At 45.1% G+C, this 18658-nt stretch overlaps 10 non-coding genes across 10 annotated transcripts; all 10 read right to left on the bottom strand.

The window, feature by feature from the left end:
- Positions 1-884: 884 nt before the first annotated feature.
- trnae-uuc (transfer RNA glutamic acid (anticodon UUC)) lies at positions 885-956 on the bottom strand. Its single transcript has one exon. It is a non-coding gene; the product is annotated as a tRNA-Glu (tRNA).
- A 1766-nt stretch (positions 957-2722) lies between these two features.
- trnae-uuc (transfer RNA glutamic acid (anticodon UUC)) lies at positions 2723-2794 on the bottom strand. Its single transcript has one exon. It is a non-coding gene; the product is annotated as a tRNA-Glu (tRNA).
- A 1766-nt stretch (positions 2795-4560) lies between these two features.
- On the bottom strand, positions 4561-4632 carry trnae-uuc (transfer RNA glutamic acid (anticodon UUC)). The gene has a single exon. It is a non-coding gene; the product is annotated as a tRNA-Glu (tRNA).
- Positions 4633-6398: 1766 nt separating this feature from the next.
- trnae-uuc (transfer RNA glutamic acid (anticodon UUC)) lies at positions 6399-6470 on the bottom strand. The gene has a single exon. It is a non-coding gene; the product is annotated as a tRNA-Glu (tRNA).
- A 1766-nt stretch (positions 6471-8236) lies between these two features.
- Positions 8237-8308, bottom strand: trnae-uuc (transfer RNA glutamic acid (anticodon UUC)). Its single transcript has one exon. It is a non-coding gene; the product is annotated as a tRNA-Glu (tRNA).
- Positions 8309-10075: 1767 nt separating this feature from the next.
- On the bottom strand, positions 10076-10147 carry trnae-uuc (transfer RNA glutamic acid (anticodon UUC)). Its single transcript has one exon. It is a non-coding gene; the product is annotated as a tRNA-Glu (tRNA).
- A 1766-nt stretch (positions 10148-11913) lies between these two features.
- trnae-uuc (transfer RNA glutamic acid (anticodon UUC)) lies at positions 11914-11985 on the bottom strand. The gene has a single exon. It is a non-coding gene; the product is annotated as a tRNA-Glu (tRNA).
- A 1766-nt stretch (positions 11986-13751) lies between these two features.
- On the bottom strand, positions 13752-13823 carry trnae-uuc (transfer RNA glutamic acid (anticodon UUC)). Its single transcript has one exon. It is a non-coding gene; the product is annotated as a tRNA-Glu (tRNA).
- Positions 13824-15589: 1766 nt separating this feature from the next.
- Positions 15590-15661, bottom strand: trnae-uuc (transfer RNA glutamic acid (anticodon UUC)). The gene has a single exon. It is a non-coding gene; the product is annotated as a tRNA-Glu (tRNA).
- Positions 15662-17427: 1766 nt separating this feature from the next.
- Positions 17428-17499, bottom strand: trnae-uuc (transfer RNA glutamic acid (anticodon UUC)). Its single transcript has one exon. It is a non-coding gene; the product is annotated as a tRNA-Glu (tRNA).
- Between the last annotated feature and the right edge of the window lie 1159 nt (positions 17500-18658).

The raw sequence follows: 18658 nt of genomic DNA, 5'->3' as shown, positions 1-18658 counted from the left end.
CTAAAAAAAATCATGTCGAAAATTAGTACCACGCAACCGCTGAACAGCCCAGCCCTCAACCACTGTCTCGATCTCAAACCAGCTTCTCCCCTTAAAATGAAGGAAACGTAAAATCACCAGATATTGCCGAAACCCGGGATTGAACCAGTGATCTTTAAATCTTCAGTCTCACGCTCTCCCAACTGGACTATTTTGGCACGACAGAAAACTATGCAAAACTTTCTCACACCTTTTTGAAAGAAAACTTAAACCCCGGAAGGAATTGCCCCGCACACTCAGTCCTCATTTCGGGGCAATGGGTCCCAAACACATCTCGGAGCTCCGGATGTGTTCATGTAATGTATAATGATATTGAAAAGGAGAGATTTAACGTTAGTGATGGTGAATCTCGGTTACATCAAAAACTCCATGAATTCTCTGCCGGGAAATTCAGATCTTGGAAATCGCCTTTAAACGCTAAACATTGACACGCAGTGAGCCAGTGTGCACTGTAGAAGGGGCCCTGTCCAAATGAATGCTCAAGGATAAGTTATCAGTGCCCATGGTCCAGGCATTCCCTGATTCCAGTCTTGCACTCTTTGCGAAGTTTAAAATGCTGAATATTTCCGCAGTGGCAATGCATTGATTGATGACAAGCTCGAGTGATGTGGCGCAAATACGTACCTGCAAGACTAAAGATAGCCATGATTGGCAAAATATACGTTGTCTATCAGCAATTGGAGTTCCACTTGTTGAGCGAGATCTTGTCATTTAGTGCAGACTTTAAAACATAAGTGTTTTTGTGGTATCACGACACGCTGCTGATGATTGGGGCAACAACAGCGAGTTGAGCTGCAAGCATGTTGAGGAACAGCATTGCATTTCGAAACACCACAGGTAAAATGTTCCCTGACCGGGAATCGAACCCGGGCCACGGCGGTGAAAGCGCCGAATCCTAACCACTAGACCACCAGGGAAGCTGCTGCAAACGTTTGTGCCAACAAGCAGACCAACCCAGTCTTTCCTCCTTGCTGTTTAGAAATTCTCATCACATTCGCACCAGGGAAAACTGTTCGCAGCAAATGGCAGTTTTTGTGGAGAACATCAAAGACATGTCCGCGCAATCACAGCGTTAAGTGCGGCTAGGCATCCACTGAAATCCATTTCATTCTCTCCATTTTCCGGGAATTTTCACTCTCGGTACCGTGTGAAGATTTCATTTGGTGCTTTTGTCCTGAAATGCAGCCTTTTGCTCATCTCCTGGCGACCGAACCGTTCTGTCTTTCTGTTCTGCTTTTAACCATTGACGGGAACAGCTCTCCAGTTCATCGGTTATGCGCAAAGCAAGAAACACGTACCAACAGAAAGTTGTGCTCTGCACACCGTCGGCAAAGAAGCAATGGCTGTTATTCCAAATCGTTCCCATCCCTTGGGATTCCGTGTGGATTTGTTTCGTTATGAAGATTTGATTGTAAAAGTTACTAAAAACCGAATAAAAATCATGAAAAATTGGGTTGGCTCATACGGGGATCATGCCCGCGCTCTTTGCTTTATTAATACCACGCCCTAAACGACCGATTTAACCGGCAACAAAATGCCCTTGGGCTGCGTGAAAGCAGAGCCTGAGATGATTTTGTATCCGGAACACACTGGGTGATAGAGTAACTGCATAAGAATTGAACACATCGCATCGCTTAAACATTGTTCACTCTTAGAAACATAGAAAATAGGTGCAGGAGCAGGCCATTCAGCTCTTCTAGCCTGCACCGCCATTCAATGAGTTCATGGCTGAACATGAAACTTCAGTACCATATACAAAACTGGGCAGAGTATAAATAGAACGTAACAGAGCGCTGAATCTAAAAAAAATCATGTCGAAAATTAGTACCACGCAACCGCTGAACAGCCCAGCCCTCAACCACTGTCTCGATCTCAAACCAGCTTCTCCCCTTAAAATGAAGGAAACGTAAAATCACTAGATATTGCCGAAACCCGGGATTGAACCAGTGACCTTTAAATCTTCAGTCTCACGCTCTCCCAACTGGACTATTTCGGCACGACAGAAAACGAAGCAAAACTTTCTCACAGCTTTTTGAAAGAAAACTTAAACCCCGGAAGGAATTGCCCCGCACACTCAGTCCTCATTTCGGGGCAATGGGTCCCAAACACATCTCGGAGCTCCGGATGTGTTCATGTAATGTATAATGATATTGAAAAGGAGAGATTTAACGTTAGTGATGGTGAATCTCGGTTACATCAAAAACTCCATGAATTCTCTGCCGGGAAATTCAGATCTTGGAAATCGCCTTTAAACGCTAAACATTGACACGCAGTGAGCCAGTGTGCACTGTAGAAGGGGCCCTGTCCAAATGAATGCTCAAGGATAAGTTATCAGTGCCCATGGTCCAGGCATTCCCTGATTCCAGTCTTGCACTCTTTGCGAAGTTTAAAATGCTGAATATTTCCGCAGTGGCAATGCATTGATTGATGACAAGCTCGAGTGATGTGGCGCAAATACGTACCTGCAAGACTAAAGATAGCCATGATTGGCAAAATGTACGTTGTCTATCAGCAATTGGAGTTCCACTTGTTGAGCGAGATCTTGTCATTTAGTGCAGACTTTAAAACATAAGTGTTTTTGTGGTATCACGACACGCTGCTGATGATTGGGGCAACAACAGCGAGTTGAGCTGCAAGCATGTTGAGGAACAGCATTGCATTTCGAAACACCACAGATAAAATGTTCCCTGACCGGGAATCGAACCCGGGCCACGGCGGTGAAAGCGCCGAATCCTAACCACTAGACCACCAGGGAAGCTGCTGCAAACGTTTGTGCCAGCAAGCAGACCAACCCAGTCTTTCCTCCTTGCTGTTTAGAAATTCTCATCACATTCGCACCAGGGAAAACTGTTCGCAGCAAATGGCAGTTTTTGTGGAGAACATCAAAGACATGTCCGCGCAATCACAGCGTTATGTGCGGCTAGGCATCCACTGAAATCCATTTCATTCTCTCCTTTTTCCGGGAATTTTCTCTCTCGGTACCGTGTGAAGATTTCATTTGGTGCTTTTGTCCTGAAATGCAGCCTTTTGCTCATCTCCTGGCGACCGAACCGTTCTGTCTTTCTGTTCTGCTTTTAACCATTGACGGGAACAGCTCTCCAGTTCATCGGTTATGCGCAAAGCAAGAAACACGTATCAACAGAAAGTTGTGCTCTGCACACCGTCGGCAAAGAAGCAATGGCTGTTATTCCAAATCGTTCCCATCCCTTGGGATTCCGTGTGGATTTGTTTCGTTATGAAGATTTGATTGTAAAAGTTACTAAAAACCGAATAAAAATCATGAAAAATTGGGTTGGCTCATACGGGGATCATGCCCGCGCTCTTTGCTTTATTAATACCACGCCCTAAACGACCGATTTAACCGGCAACAAAATGCCCTTGGGCTGCGTGAAAGCAGAGCCTGAGATGATTTTGTATCCGGAACACACTGGGTGATAGAGTAACTGCATAAGAATTGAACACATCGCATCGCTTAAACATTGATCACTCTTAGAAACATAGAAAATAGGTGCAGGAGCAGGCCATTCAGCTCTTCTAGCCTGCACCGCCATTCAATGAGTTCATGGCTGAACATGAAACTTCAGTACCATATACAAAACTGGGCAGAGTATAAATAGAACGTAACAGAGCGCTGAATCTAAAAAAAATCATGTCGAAAATTAGTACCACGCAACCGCTGAACAGCCCAGCCCTCAACCACTGTCTCGATCTCAAACCAGCTTCTCTCCTTAAAATGAAGGAAACGTAAAATCACCAGATATTGCCGAAACCCGGGATTGAACCAGTGACCTTTAAATCTTCAGTCTCACGCTCTCCCAACTGGACTATTTCGGCACGACAGAAAACGAAGCAAAACTTTCTCACAGCTTTTTGAAAGAAAACTTAAACCCCGGAAGGAATTGCCCCGCACACTCAGTCCTCATTTCGGGGCAATGGGTCCCAAACACATCTCGGAGCTCCGGATGTGTTCATGTAATGTATAATGATATTGAAAAGGAGATATTTAACGTTAGTGATGGTGAATCTCGGTTACATCAAAAACTCCATGAATTCTCTGCCGGGAAATTCAGATCTTGGAAATCGCCTTTAAACGCTAAACATTGACACGCAGTGAGCCAGTGTGCACTGTAGAAGGGGCCCTGTCCAAATGAATGCTCAAGGATACGTTATCAGTGCCCATGGTCCAGGCATTCCCTGATTCCAGTCTTGCACTCTTTGCGAAGTTTAAAATGCTGAATATTTCCGCAGTGGCAATGCATTGATTGATGACAAGCTCGAGTGATGTGGCGCAAATACGTACCTGCAAGACTAAAGATAGCCATGATTGGCAAAATGTACGTTGTCTATCAGCAATTGGAGTTCCACTTGTTGAGCGAGATCTTGTCATTTAGTGAAGACTTTAAAACATAAGTGTTTTTGTGGTATCACGACACGCTGCTGATGATTGGGGCAACAACAGCGAGTTGAGCTGCAAGCATGTTGAGGAACAGCATTGCATTTCGAAACACCACAGATAAAATGTTCCCTGACCGGGAATCGAACCCGGGCCACGGCGGTGAAAGCGCCGAATCCTAACCACTAGACCACCAGGGAAGCTGCTGCAAACGTTTGTGCCAGCAAGCAGACCAACCCAGTCTTTCCTCCTTGCTGTTTAGAAATTCTCATCACATTCGCGCCAGGGAAAACTGTTCGCAGCAAATGGCAGTTTTTGTGGAGAACATCAAAGACATGTCCGCGCAATCACAGCGTTAAGTGCGGCTAGGCATCCACTGAAATCCATTTCATTCTCTCCTTTTTCCGGGAATTTTCACTCTCGGTACCGTGTGAAGATTTCATTTGGTGCTTTTGTCCTGAAATGCAGCCTTTTGCTCATCTCCTGGCGACCGAACCGTTCTGTCTTTCTGTTCTGCTTTTAACCATTGACGGGAACAGCTCTCCAGTTCATCGGTTATGCGCAAAGCAAGAAACACGTATCAACAGAAAGTTGTGCTCTGCACACCGTCGGCAAAGAAGCAATGGCTGTTATTCCAAATCGTTCCCATCCCTTGGGATTCCGTGTGGATTTGTTTCGTTATGAAGATTTGATTGTAAAAGTTACTAAAAACCGAATAAAAATCATGAAAAATTGGGTTGGCTCATACGGGGATCATGCCCGCGCTCTTTGCTTTATTAATACCACGCCCTAAACGACCGATTTAACCGGCAACAAAATGCCCTTGGGCTGCGTGAAAGCAGAGCCTGAGATGATTTTATATCCGGAACACACTGGGTGATAGAGTAACTGCATAAGAATTGAACACATCGCATCGCTTAAACATTGTTCACTCTTAGAAACATAGAAAATATGTGCAGGAGCAGGCCATTCAGCTCTTCTAGCCTGCACCGCCATTCAATGAGTTCATGGCTGAACATGAAACTTCAGTACCATATACAAAACTGGGCAGAGTATAAATAGAACGTAACAGAGCGCTGAATCTAAAAAAAATCATGTCGAAAATTAGTACCACGCAACCGCTGAACAGCCCAGCCCTCAACCACTGTCTCGATCTCAAACCAGCTTCTCCCCTTAAAATGAAGGAAACGTAAAATCACCAGATATTGCCGAAACCCGGGATTGAACCAGTGATCTTTAAATCTTCAGTCTCACGCTCTCCCAACTGGACTATTTCGGCACGACAGAAAACTATGCAAAACTTTCTCACACCTTTTTGAAAGAAAACTTAAACCCCGGAAGGAATTGCCCCGCACACTCAGTCCTCATTTCGGGGCAATGGGTCCCAAACACATCTCGGAGCTCCGGATGTGTTCATGTAATGAATAATGATATTGAAAAGGAGAGATTTAACGTTAGTGATGGTGAATCTCGGTTAAATCAAAAACTCCATGAATTCTCTGCCGGGAAATTCAGATCTTGGAAATCGCCTTTAAACGCTAAACATTGACACGCAGTGAGCCAGTGTGCACTGTAGAAGGGGCCCTGTCCAAATGAATGCTCAAGGATAAGTTATCACTCCCCATGGTCCAGGCATTCCCTGATTCCAGTCTTGCACTCTTTGCGAAGTTTAAAATGCTGAATATTTCCGCAGTGGCAATGCATTGATTGATGACAAGCTCGAGTGATGTGGCGCAAATACGTACCTGCAAGACTAAAGATAGCCATGATTGGCAAAATGTACGTTGTCTATCAGCAATTGGAGTTCCACTTGTTGAGCGAGATCTTGTCATTTAGTGCAGACTTTAAAACATAAGTGTTTTTGTGGTATCACGACACGCTGCTGATGATTGGGGCAACAACAGCGAGTTGAGCTGCAAGCATGTTGAGGAACAGCATTGCATTTCGAAACACCGCAGATACAATGTTCCCTGACCGGGAACCGAACCCGGGCCGCGGCGGTGAAAGCGCCGAATCCTAACCACTAGACCACCAGGGAAGCTGCTGCAAACGTTTGTGCCAGCAAGCAGACCAACCCAGTCTTTCCTCCTTGCTGTTTCGAAATTCTCATCACATTCGCGCCAGGGAAAACTGTTCGCAGCAAATGGCAGTTTTTGTGGAGAACATCAAAGACATGTCCGCGCAATCACAGCGTTAAGTGCGGCTAGGCATCCACTGAAATCCATTTCATTCTCTCCTTTTTCCGGGAATTTTCACTCTCGGTACCGTGTGAAGATTTCATTTTGTGCTTTTGTCCTGAAATGCAGCCTTTTGCTCATCTCCTGGCGACAGAACCGTTCTGTCTTTCTGTTCTGCTTTTAACCATTGACGGGAACAGCTCTCCAGTTCATCGGTTATGCGCAAAGCAAGAAACACGTATCAACAGAAAGTTGTGCTCTGCACACCGTCGGCAAAGAAGCAATGGCTGTTATTCCAAATCGTTCCCATCCCTTGGGATTCCGTGTGGATTTGTTTCGTTATGAAGATTTGATTGTAAAAGTTACTAAAAACCGAATAAAAATCATGAAAAATTGGGTTGGCTCATACGGGGATCATGCCCGCGCTCTTTGCTTTATCAATACCACGCCCTAAACGACCGATTTAACCGGCAACAAAATGCCCTTGGGCTGCGTGAAAGCAGAGCCTGAGATGATTTTGTATCCGGAACACACTGGGTGATAGAGTAACTGCATAAGAATTGAACACATCGCATCGCTTAAACATTGTTCACTCTTAGAAACATAGAAAATAGGTGCAGGAGCAGGCCATTCAGCTCTTCTAGCCTGCACCGCCATTCAATGAGTTCATGGCTGAACATGAAACTTCAGTACCATATACAAAACTGGGCAGAGTATAAATAGAACGTAACAGAGCGCTGAATCTAAAAAAAATCATGTCGAAAATTAGTACCACGCAACCGCTGAACAGCCCAGCCCTCAACCACTGTCTCGATCTCAAACCAGCTTCTCCCCTTAAAATGAAGGAAACGTAAAATCACCAGATATTGCCGAAACCCGGGATTGAACCAGTGACCTTTAAATCTTCAGTCTCACGCTCTCCCAACTGGACTATTTCGGCACGACAGAAAACGAAGCAAAACTTTCTCACACCTTTTTGAAAGAAAACTTAAACCCCGGAAGGAATTGCCCCGCACACGCAGTCCTCATTTCGGGGCAATGTGTCCCAAACACATCTCGGAGCTCCGGATGTGTTCATGTAATGTATAATGATATTGAAAAGGAGAGATTTAACGTTAGTGATGGTGAATCTCGGTTACATCAAAAACTCCATGAATTCTCTGCCGGGAAATTCAGATCTTGGAAATCGCCTTTAAACGCTAAACATTGACACGCAGTGAGCCAGTGCGCACTGTAGAAGGGGCCCTGTCCAAATGAATGCTCAAGGATAAGTTATCAGTGCCCATGGTCCAGGCATTCCCTGATTCCAGTCTTGCACTCTTTGCGAAGGTTAAAATGCTGAATATTTCCGCAGTGGCAATGCATTGATTGATGACAAGCTCGAGTGATGTGGCGCAAATACGTACCTGCAAGACTAAAGATAGCCATGATTGGCAAAATGTACGTTGTCTATCAGCAATTGGAGTTCCACTTGTTGAGCGAGATCTTGTCATTTAGTGCAGACTTTAAAACATAAGTGTTTTTGTGGTATCACGACACGCTGCTGATGATTGGGGCAACAACAGCGAGTTGAGCTGCAAGCATGTTGAGGAACAGCATTGCATTTCGAAGCACCGCAGATACAATGTTCCCTGACCGGGAATCGACCCCGGGCCGCGGCGGTGAAAGCGCCGAATCCTAACCACTAGACCACCAAGGAAGCTGCTGCAAACGTTTCTGCCAGCAAGCAGACCAACCGAGTCTTTCCTCCTTGATGTTTAGAAATTCTCATCACATTCGCGCCAGGGAAAACTGTTCGCAGCAAATGGCAATTTTTGTGGAGAACATCAAAGACATGTCCGCGCAATCACAGCGTTAAGTGCGGCTAGGCATCCACTGAAATCCATTTCATTCTCTCCTTTTTCCAGGAATTTTCACTCTCGCTACCGTGTGAAGATTTCATTTGGTGCTTTTGTCCTGAAATGCAGCCTTTTGCTCATCTCCTGGCGACAGAACCGTTCTGTCTTTCTGTTCTGCTTTTAACCATTGACGGGAACAGGTCTCCAGTTCATCGGTTATGCGCAAAGCAAGAAACACGTATCAACAGAAAGTTGTGCTCTGCACACCGTCGGCAAAGAAGCAATGGCTGTTATTCCAAATCGTTCCCATCCCTTGGGATTCCGTGTGGATTTGTTTCGTTATGAAGATTTGATTGTAAAAGTTACTAAAAACCGAATAAAAATCATGAAAAATTGGGTTGGCTCATACGGGGATCATGCCCGCGCTCTTTGCTTTATTAATACCACGCCCTAAACGACCGATTTAACCGGCAACAAAATGTCCTTGGGCTGCGTGAAAGCAGAGCCTGAGATGATTTTGTATCCGGAACACACTGGGTGATAGAGTAACTGCATAAGAATTGAACACATCGCATCGCTTAAACATTGTTCACTCTTAGAAACATAGAAAATAGGTGCAGGAGCAGGCCATTCAGCTCTTCTAGCCTGCACCGCCATTCAATGAGTTCATGGCTGAACATGAAACTTCAGTACCATATACAAAACTGGGCAGAGTATAAATAGAACGTAACAGAGCGCTGAATCTAAAAAAAATCATGTCGAAAATTAGTACCACTCAACCGCTGAACAGCCCAGCCCTCAACCACTGTCTCGATCTCAAACCAGCTTCTCCCCTTAAAATGAAGGAAACGTAAAATCACCAGATATTGCCGAAACCCGGGATTGAACCAGTGACCTTTAAATCTTCAGTCTCACGCTCTCCCAACTGGACTATTTCGGCACGACAGAAAACGAAGCAAAACTTTCTCACACCTTTTTGAAAGAAAACTTAAACCCCGGAAGGAATTGCCCCGCACACGCAGTCCTCATTTCGGGGCAATGGGTCCCAAACACATCTCGGAGCTCCGGATGTGTTCATGTAATGTATAATGATATTGAAAAGTAGAGATTTAACGTTAGTGATGGTGAATCTCGGTTACATCAAAAACTCCATGAATTCTCTGCCGGGAAATTCAGATCTTGGAAATCGCCTTTAAACGCTAAACATTGACACGCAGTGAGCCAGTGTGCACTGTAGAAGGGGCCCTGTCCAAATGAATGCTCAAGGATAAGTTATCAGTGCCCATGGTCCAGGCATTCCCTGATTCCAGTCTTGCACTCTTTGCGAAGTTTAAAATGCTGAATATTTCCGCAGTGGCAATGCATTGATTGATGACAAGCTCGAGTGATGTGGCGCAAATACGTACCTGCAAGACTAAAGATAGCCATGATTGGCAAAATGTACGTTGTCTATCAGCAATTGGAGTTCCACTTGTTGAGCGAGATCTTGTCATTTAGTGCAGACTTTAAAACATAAGTGTTTTTTGTGGTATCACGACACGCTGCTGATGATTGGGGCAACAACAGCGAGTTGAGCTGCAAGCATGTTGAGGAACAGCATTGCATTTCGAAACACCGCAGATACAATGTTCCCTGACCGGGAATCGAACCCGGGCCGCGGCGGTGAAAGCGCCGTATCCTAACCACTAGACCACCAGGGAAGCTGCTGCAAACGTTTCTGCCAGCAAGCAGACCAACCCAGTCTTTCCTCCTTGCTGTTTAGAAATTCTCATCACATTCGCGCCAGGGAAAACTGTTCGCAGCAAATGGCAGTTTTTGTGGAGAACATCAAAGACATGTCCGCGCAATCACAGCGTTAAGTGCGGCTAGGCATCCACTGAAATCCATTTCATTCTCTCCTTTTTCCGGGAATTTTCACTCTCGGTACCGTGTGAAGATTTCATTTGGTGCTTTTGTCCTGAAATGCAGCCTTTTGCTCATCTCCTGGCGACAGAACCGTTCTGTCTTTCTGTTCTGCTTTTAACCATTGACGGGAACAGCTCTCCAGTTCATCGGTTATGCGCAAAGCAAGAAACACGTATCAACAGAAAGTTGTGCTCTGCACACCGTCGGCAAAGAAGCAATGGCTGTTATTCCAAATCGTTCCCATCCCTTGGGATTCCGTGTGGATTTGTTTCGTTATGAAGATTTGATTGTAAAAGTTACTAAAAACCGAATAAAAATCATGAAAAATTGGGTTGGCTCATACGGGGATCATGCCCGCGCTCTTTGCTTTATTAATACCACGCCCTAAACGACCGATTTAACCGGCAACAAAATGCCCTTGGGCTGCGTGAAAGCAGAGCCTGAGATGATTTTGTATCCGGAACACACTGGGTGATAGAGTAACTGCATAAGAATTGAACACATCGCATCGCTTAAACATTGTTCACTCTTAGAAACATAGAAAATAGGTGCAGGAGCAGGCCATTCAGCTCTTCTAGCCTGCACCGCCATTCAATGAGTTCATGGCTGAACATGAAACTTCAGTACCATATACAAAACTGGGCAGAGTATAAATAGAACGTAACAGAGCGCTGAATCTAAAAAAAATCATGTCGAAAATTAGTACCACGCAACCGCTGAACAGCCCAGCCCTCAACCACTGTCTCGATCTAAAACCAGCTTCTCCCCTTAAAATGAAGGAAACGTAAAATCACCAGATATTGCCGAAACCCGGGATTGAACCAGTGACCTTTAAATCTTCAGTCTCACGCTCTCCCAACTGGACTATTTCGGCACGACAGAAAACGAAGCAAAACTTTCTCACACCTTTTTGAAAGAAAACTTAAACCCCGGAAGGAATTGCCCCGCACACTCAGTCCTCATTTCGGGGCAATGGGTCCCAAACACATCTCGGAGCTCCGGATGTGTTCATGTAATGTATAATGATATTGAAAAGGAGAGATTTAACGTTAGTGATGGTGAATCTCGGTTACATCAAAAACTCCATGAATTCTCTGCCGGGAAATTCAGATCTTGGAAATCGCCTTTAAACGCTAAACATTGACACGCAGTGAGCCAGTGTGCACTGTAGAAGGGGCCCTGTCCAAATGAATGCTCAAGGATAAGTTATCAGTGCCCATGGTCCAGGCATTCCCTGATTCCAGTCTTGCACTCTTTGCGAAGTTTAAAATGCTGAATATTTCCGCAGTGGCAATGCATTGATTGATGACAAGCTCGAGTGATGTGGCGCAAATACGTACCTGCAAGACTAAAGATAGCCATGATTGGCAAAATGTACGTTGTCTATCAGCAATTGGAGTTCCACTTGTTGAGCGAGATCTTGTCATTTAGTGCAGACTTTAAAACATAAGTGTTTTTGTGGTATCACGACACGCTGCTGATGATTGGGGCAACAACAGCGAGTTGAGCTGCAAGCATGTTGAGGAACAGCATTGCATTTCGAAAGACCGCAGATACAATGTTCCCTGACCGGGAATCGAACCCGGGCCGCGGCGGTGAAAGCGCCGAATCCTAACCACTAGACCACCAGGGAAGCTGCTGCAAACGTTTGTGCCAGCAAGCAGACCAACCCATTCTTTCCTCCTTGCTGTTTAGAAATTCTCATCACATTCGCGCCAGGGAAAACTGTTCGCAGCAAATGGCAGTTTTTGTGGAGAACATCAAAGACATGTCCGCGCAATCACAGCGTTAAGTGCGGCTAGGCATCCACTGAAATCCATTTCATTCTCTCCTTTTTCCGGGAATTTTCACTCTCGGTACCGTATGAAGATTTCATTTGGTGCTTTTGTCCTGAAATCCAGCCTTTTGCTCATCTCCTGGCGACAGAACCGTTCTGTCTTTCTGTTCTGCTTTTAACCATTGACGGGAACAGCTCTCCAGTTCATCGGTTATGCGCAAAGCAAGAAACACGTACCAACAGAAAGTTGTGCTCTGCACACCGTCGGCAAAGAAGCAATGGCTGTTATTCCAAATCGTTCCCATCCCTTGGGATTCCGTGTGGATTTGTTTCGTTATGAAGATTTGATTGTAAAAGTTACTAAAAACCGAATAAAAATCATGAAAAATTGGGTTGGCTCATACGGGGATCATGCCCGCGCTCTTTGCTTTATTAATACCACGCCCTAAACGACCGATTTAACCGGCAACAAAATGCCCTTGGGCTGCGTGAAAGCAGAGCCTGAGATGATTTTGTATCCGGAACACACTGGGTGATAGAGTAACTGCATAAGAATTGAACACATCGCATCGCTTAAACATTGTTCACTCTTAGAAACATAGAAAATAGGTGCAGGAGCAGGCCATTCAGCTCTTCTAGCCTGCACCGCCATTCAATGAGTTCATGGCTGAACATGAAACTTCAGTACCATATACAAAACTGGGCAGAGTATAAATAGAACGTAACAGAGCGCTGAATCTAAAAAAAATCATGTCGAAAATTAGTACCACGCAACCGCTGAACAGCCCAGCCCTCAACCACTGTCTCGATCTAAAACCAGCTTCTCCCCTTAAAATGAAGGAAACGTAAAATCACCAGATATTGCCGAAACCCGGGATTGAACCAGTGACCTTTAAATCTTCAGTCTCACGCTCTCCCAACTGGACTATTTCGGCACGACAGAAAACGAAGCAAAACTTTCTCACACCTTTTTGAAAGAAAACTTAAACCCCGGAAGGAATTGCCCCGCACACTCAGTCCTCATTTCGGGGCAATGGGTCCCAAACACATCTCGGAGCTCCGGATGTGTTCATGTAATGTATAATGATATTGAAAAGGAGAGATTTAACGTTAGTGATGGTGAATCTCGGTTACATCAAAAACTCCATGAATTCTCTGCCGGGAAATTCAGATCTTGGAAATCGCCTTTCAACGCTAAACATTGACACGCAGTGAGCCAGTGTGCACTGTAGAAGGGGCCCTGTCCAAATGAATGCTCAAGGATAAGTTATCAGTGCCCATGGTCCAGGCATTCCCTGATTCCAGTCTTGCACTCTTTGCGAAGTTTAAAATGCTGAATATTTCCGCAGTGGCAATGCATTGATTGATGACAAGCTCGAGTGATGTGGCGCAAATACGTACCTGCAAGACTAAAGATAGCCATGATTGGCAAAATGTACGTTGTCTATCAGCAATTGGAGTTCCACTTGTTGAGCGAGATCTTGTCATTTAGTGCAGACTTTAAAACATAAGTGTTTTTGTGGTATCACGACACGCTGCTGATGATTGGGGCAACAACAGCGAGTTGAGCTGCAAGCATGTTGAGGAACAGCATTGCATTTCGAAACACCGCAGATACAATGTTCCCTGACCGGGAATCGAACCCGGGCCGCGGCGGTGAAAGCGCCGTATCCTAACCACTAGACCACCAGGGAAGCTGCTGCAAACGTTTCTGCCAGCAAGCAGACCAACCCAGTCTTTCCTCCTTGCTGTTTAGAAATTCTCATCACATTCGCGCCAGGGAAAACTGTTCGCAGCAAATGGCAGTTTTTGTGGAGAACATCAAAGACATGTCCGCGCAATCACAGCGTTAAGTGCGGCTAGGCATCCACTGAAATCCATTTCATTCTCTCCTTTTTCCGGGAATTTTCACTCTCGGTACCGTGTGAAGATTTCATTTGGTGCTTTTGTCCTGAAATGCAGCCTTTTGCTCATCTCCTGGCGACAGAACCGTTCTGTCTTTCTGTTCTGCTTTTAACCATTGACGGGAACAGCTCTCCAGTTCATCGGTTATGCGCAAAGCAAGAAACTCGTATCAACAGAAAGTTGTGCTCTGCACACCGTCGGCAAAGAAGCAATGGCTGTTATTCCAAATCGTTCCCATCCCTTGGGATTCCGTGTGGATTTGTTTCGTTATGAAGATTTGATTGTAAAAGTTACTAAAAACCGAATAAAAATCATGAAAAATTGGGTTGGCTCATACGGGGATCATGCCCGCGCTCTTTGCTTTATTAATACCACGCCCTAAACGACCGATTTAACCGGCAACAAAATGCCCTTGGGCTGCGTGAAAGCAGAGCCTGAGATGATTTTGTATCCGGAACACACTGAGTGATAGAGTAACTGCATAAGAATTGAACACATCGCATCGCTAAAACATTGTTCACTCTTAGAAACATAGAAAATAGGTGCAGGAGCAGGCCATTCAGCTCTTCTAGCCTGCACCGCCATTCAATGAGTTCATGGCTGAACATGAAACTTCAGTACCATATACAAAACTGGGCAGAGTATAAATAGAACGTAACAGAGCGCTGAATCTAAAAAAAATCATGTCGAAAATTAGTACCACGCAACCGCTGAACAGCCCAGCCCTCAACCACTGTCTCGATCTAAAACCAGCTTCTCCCCTTAAAATGAAGGAAACGTAAAATCACCAGATATTGCCGAAACCCGGGATTGAACCAGTGACCTTTAAATCTTCAGTCTCACGCTCTCCCAACTGGACTATTTCGGCACGACAGAAAACGAAGCAAAACTTTCTCACACCTTTTTGAAAGAAAACTTAAACCCCGGAAGGAATTGCCCCGCACACTCAGTCCTCATTTCGGGGCAATGGGTCCCAAACACATCTCGGAGCTCCGGATGTGTTCATGTAATGTATAATGATATTGAAAAGGAGAGATTTAACGTTAGTGATGGTGAATCTCGGTTACATCAAAAACTCCATGAATTCTCTGCCGGGAAATTCAGATCTTGGAAATCGCCTTTAAACGCTAAACATTGACACGCAGTGAGCCAGTGTGCACTGTAGAAGGGGCCCTGTCCAAATGAATGCTCAAGGATAAGTTATCAGTGCCCATGGTCCAGGCATTCCCTGATTCCAGTCTTGCACTCTTTGCGAAGTTTAAAATGCTGAATATTTCCGCAGTGGCAATGCATTGATTGATGACAAGCTCGAGTGATGTGGCGCAAATACGTACCTGCAAGACTAAAGATAGCCATGATTGGCAAAATGTACGTTGTCTATCAGCAATTGGAGTTCCACTTGTTGAGCGAGATCTTGTCATTTAGTGCAGACTTTAAAACATAAGTGTTTTTGTGGTATCACGACACGCTGCTGATGATTGGGGCAACAACAGCGAGTTGAGCTGCAAGCATGTTGAGGAACAGCATTGCATTTCGAAACACCGCAGATACAATGTTCCCTGACCGGGAATCGAACCCGGGCCGCGGCGGTGAAAGCGCCGAATCCTAACCACTAGACCACCAGGGAAGCTGCTGCAAACGTTTGTGCCAGCAAGCAGACCAACCCATTCTTTCCTCCTTGCTGTTTAGAAATTCTCATCACATTCGCGCCAGGGAAAACTGTTCGCAGCAAATGGCAGTTTTTGTGGAGAACATCAAAGACATGTCCGCGCAATCACAGCGTTAAGTGCGGCTAGGCATCCACTGAAATCCATTTCATTCTCTCCTTTTTCCGGGAATTTTCACTCTCGGTACCGTATGAAGATTTCATTTGGTGCTTTTGTCCTGAAATCCAGCCTTTTGCTCATCTCCTGGCGACAGAACCGTTCTGTCTTTCTGTTCTGCTTTTAACCATTGACGGGAACAGCTCTCCAGTTCATCGGTTATGCGCAAAGCAAGAAACACGTACCAACAGAAAGTTGTGCTCTGCACACCGTCGGCAAAGAAGCAATGGCTGTTATTCCAAATCGTTCCCATCCCTTGGGATTCCGTGTGGATTTGTTTCGTTATGAAGATTTGATTGTAAAAGTTACTAAAAACCGAATAAAAATCATGAAAAATTGGGTTGGCTCATACGGGAATCATGCCCGCGCTCTTTGCTTTATTAATACCACGCCCTAAACGACCGATTTAACCGGCAACAAAATGCCCTTGGGCTGCGTGAAAGCAGAGCCTGAGATGATTTTGTATCCGGAACACACTGGGTGATAGAGTAACTGCATAAGAATTGAACACATCGCATCGCTTAAACATTGTTCACTCTTAGAAACATAGAAAATAGGTGCAGGAGCAGGCCATTCAGCTCTTCTAGCCTGCACCGCCATTCAATGAGTTCATGGCTGAACATGAAACTTCAGTACCATATACAAAACTGGGCAGAGTATAAATAGAACGTAACAGAGCGCTGAATCTAAAAAAAATCATGTCGAAAATTAGTACCACGCAACCGCTGAACAGCCCAGCCCTCAACCACTGTCTCGATCTAAAACCAGCTTCTCCCCTTAAAATGAAGGAAACGTAAAATCACCAGATATTGCCGAAACCCGGGATTGAACCAGTGACCTTTAAATCTTCAGTCTCACGCTCTCCCAACTGGACTATTTCGGCACGACAGAAAACGAAGCAAAACTTTCTCACACCTTTTTGAAAGAAAACTTAAACCCCGGAAGGAATTGCCCCGCACACTCAGTCCTCATTTCGGGGCAATGGGTCCCAAACACATCTCGGAGCTCCGGATGTGTTCATGTAATGTATAATGATATTGAAAAGGAGAGATTTAACGTTAGTGATGGTGAATCTCGGTTACATCAAAAACTCCATGAATTCTCTGCCGGGAAATTCAGATCTTGGAAATCGCCTTTCAACGCTAAACATTGACACGCAGTGAGCCAGTGTGCACTGTAGAAGGGGCCCTGTCCAAATGAATGCTCAAGGATAAGTTATCAGTGCCCATGGTCCAGGCATTCCCTGATTCCAGTCTTGCACTCTTTGCGAAGTTTAAAATGCTGAATATTTCCGCAGTGGCAATGCATTGATTGATGACAAGCTCGAGTGATGTGGCGCAAATACGTACCTGCAAGACTAAAGATAGCCATGATTGGCAAAATGTACGTTGTCTATCAGCAATTGGAGTTCCACTTGTTGAGCGAGATCTTGTCATTTAGTGCAGACTTTAAAACATAAGTGTTTTTGTGGTATCACGACACGCTGCTGATGATTGGGGCAACAACAGCGAGTTGAGCTGCAAGCATGTTGAGGAACAGCATTGCATTTCGAAACACCGCAGATACAATGTTCCCTGACCGGGAATCGAACCCGGGCCGCGGCGGTGAAAGCGCCGTATCCTAACCACTAGACCACCAGGGAAGCTGCTGCAAACGTTTCTGCCAGCAAGCAGACCAACCCAGTCTTTCCTCCTTGCTGTTTAGAAATTCTCATCACATTCGCGCCAGGGAAAACTGTTCGCAGCAAATGGCAGTTTTTGTGGAGAACATCAAAGACATGTCCGCGCAATCACAGCGTTAAGTGCGGCTAGGCATCCACTGAAATCCATTTCATTCTCTCCTTTTTCCGGGAATTTTCACTCTCGGTACCGTGTGAAGATTTCATTTGGTGCTTTTGTCCTGAAATGCAGCCTTTTGCTCATCTCCTGGCGACAGAACCGTTCTGTCTTTCTGTTCTGCTTTTAACCATTGACGGGAACAGCTCTCCAGTTCATCGGTTATGCGCAAAGCAAGAAACTCGTATCAACAGAAAGTTGTGCTCTGCACACCGTCGGCAAAGAAGCAATGGCTGTTATTCCAAATCGTTCCCATCCCTTGGGATTCCGTGTGGATTTGTTTCGTTATGAAGATTTGATTGTAAAAGTTACTAAAAACCGAATAAAAATCATGAAAAATTGGGTTGGCTCATACGGGGATCATGCCCGCGCTCTTTGCTTTATTAATACCACGCCCTAAACGACCGATTTAACCGGCAACAAAATGCCCTTGGGCTGCGTGAAAGCAGAGCCTGAGATGATTTTGTATCCGGAACACACTGAGTGATAGAGTAACTGCATAAGAATTGAACACATCGCATCGCTAAAACATTGTTCACTCTTAGAAACATAGAAAATAGGTGCAGGAGCAGGCCATTCAGCTCTTCTAGCCTGCACCGCCATTCAATGAGTTCATGGCTGAACATGAAACTTCAGTACCATATACAAAACTGGGCAGAGTATAAATAGAACGTAACAGAGCGCTGAATCTAAAAAAAATCATGTCGAAAATTAGTACCACGCAACCGCTGAACAGCCCAGCCCTCAACCACTGTCTCGATCTAAAACCAGCTTCTCCCCTTAAAATGAAGGAAACGTAAAATCACCAGATATTGCCGAAACCCGGGATTGAACCAGTGACCTTTAAATCTTCAGTCTCACGCTCTCCCAACTGGACTATTTCGGCACGACAGAAAACGAAGCAAAACTTTCTCACACCTTTTTGAAAGAAAACTTAAACCCCGGAAGGAATTGCCCCGCACACTC

This window comes from Pristiophorus japonicus, unplaced genomic scaffold (genome assembly GCF_044704955.1).
Source record: "Pristiophorus japonicus isolate sPriJap1 unplaced genomic scaffold, sPriJap1.hap1 HAP1_SCAFFOLD_282, whole genome shotgun sequence".
Lineage (NCBI taxonomy): Eukaryota > Metazoa > Chordata > Chondrichthyes > Pristiophoridae > Pristiophorus > Pristiophorus japonicus.
Note: the sequence above shows the minus strand (reverse complement) of the source record. Positions and strands in the feature narration are given on the sequence as shown.